Source organism: Gracilinanus agilis, chromosome 1, assembly GCF_016433145.1.
Source record: "Gracilinanus agilis isolate LMUSP501 chromosome 1, AgileGrace, whole genome shotgun sequence".
Taxonomy (NCBI): Eukaryota; Metazoa; Chordata; class Mammalia; order Didelphimorphia; family Didelphidae; genus Gracilinanus; species Gracilinanus agilis.
Genome location: NC_058130.1, coordinates 133,091,575 through 133,093,548, shown reverse-complemented (window position 1 = coordinate 133,093,548; position 1,974 = coordinate 133,091,575).

The window sequence follows — 1,974 nt, the reverse complement described above, 5'->3', positions numbered from 1 at the left end:
CTCCTACTCCCCTCTTAGAACCCCCCCCCGGGGTGCTGGTCCACCCCCCTCCCATCCTTAATCTGCTCAGTGCCTCCCTCTTGGGTCCCAGGTGACTGGGCCTGAGGTATGACTAGCTCCGCCAAATTCAGGGAAGCACTGGGTCCTGGTTGCCATGGAAATGCTTGCTCATCCTTTTCCCCACTCCAAGCCTCCTTCAACCCTCTTGGTCCCAGGCTCCCCCCTCCTCACACTACAGAACATTGATTTTTGACTCCGCTGAGGGGGAAGGGACTTGGCTCCACCAGCCCCGGGCTAGCTTCTTTCTCATTTCCCTCCCTTGATCCTTCCCCCAGTCTCCCCTGCCTTCACTCCCCCCTTGGTCTCTCCCTCCCTCCTCCCAGCCTCTCTTCATCTCTCCCCACTTCACGCCCGTCCTGTCTCCCAGCACCCTCTGGGACCCAGGCCCTCGGTGAAGGGGCTGGCCTAGCCTGCGCCGGTCTTCCCACCTCTGAGCTACCTGCCTCCCTCCAGTCCTAGCCTCGGGCGCGGTGACCATCCCTCCCCCCCACCCCCAACCCTGGACGTCCGCTAGGTTTTCCTCTCCTCCCTGTTCCCCATCTATTCATTGAGGGTTTCCACTTTCCCCATTAGCCAGAGGGAGGGGGAGGAGGACTAGAAGATCTCGGCTAATTATAGGCTAATGAGGCAGCTGGTATCTGGCAGCCTCCAGAGGCGGGGGCGGGGGCCAAACCGTCGGTGCAAGGCGATAGAGGGGGTGGGAGCGTTCAGCCTCTCTTCCTCCCTATTTCTCCTCTCCCTGCTTGTGGGCCACCTCTGTAGGCCCAGACGCACCCTTCCTAATTAGATTGTCCGGCTACGGCCAGTGCTTAGTCTGCCTCTCTGAGAGCTGGGGAAGGATCTAGATATTGGGAGGGGGGGGCGCGAGGGGGGAGGGAGGCGGAGTCCAACGTTTAGTGAATTATTAGGCTGAGGGGCTGGTGCGTGGATGAGTGGCTGTGGGAACTGAAGGAGGAAGAAGGAGGGGGTTAGAAGGGAAAGGATGGGGGTCCTGTTTCAGGGAGGAGGGCTGGTGGATGGATGACAGTGAATGAAGGAAAGGAGCTCAGTGGGGAAGAGTAAGAAAGATAGGAGGTGAAGTGGGGGGAGTGGAAAAGCAGAGCGACAATTTGCAGGCCAAGCCTGTGGACGGTATTGGCTAGGAAAGGTCTGTCTGTGGGCAGCAAGGTGTGTCTTGGGAAATTCGCCTTCTAAACCTTCTGCTGGGTTGATGAAGCGGATCGGATGAGACCGGCTGTAAGATTCTATGATAATACTTGGATTCTCTCTTCAGAAGGCCTGCCTTGGGACTGGAGCTGAGGCGAGGGGAAGGCAGAAGGAGAAACTATCTTTTGTCCCCAATCCTGCCATCTGACTCAGCTCTTCCCTTCCTGTTTCCTGGTCTAGGCAGATGATGGATGGTGACACTTCCCACCCCACCACCCAGCCTGGCCAGAGCAGAGCTATCCTATTGGTCCAGGAGCTTACTGCCTATCTGCTCCTTCCTCGGACCACTTCGTGTGGTGGATATTTCTTTAAGTTCCTAAAGACAGGGATTGTGTCCTGTTCATATTTGTTTTCTCAGTGCTTTATACAGAGTGGGCACATAGTAAATACTGAGTAAATAGCTGTTGAATATGGATGAATGAACCTATTATCTCAGTAGTGGAAGCTTAGCTTCCTCATTACTCAAAAACGGGAAGGTAGACAGTAACCCCAGGTAACCCATCAGAGAAAACATTTCCAGTTTATTATATCTTAAAACTGTAAAAATAAGTAATCAGCCACAGCGAGTTGTGCATTAGATAGGTCTCTGTACTTGGAGGGATAAAGACCTAAGTTCAAATCCAGCCCTAGACACTTTTTAGCCGCGTGACCTGGGACAAATTAATTAACCTCTTAGCCTCAGTTTCCCCATCTATAAAATGAAGGCAA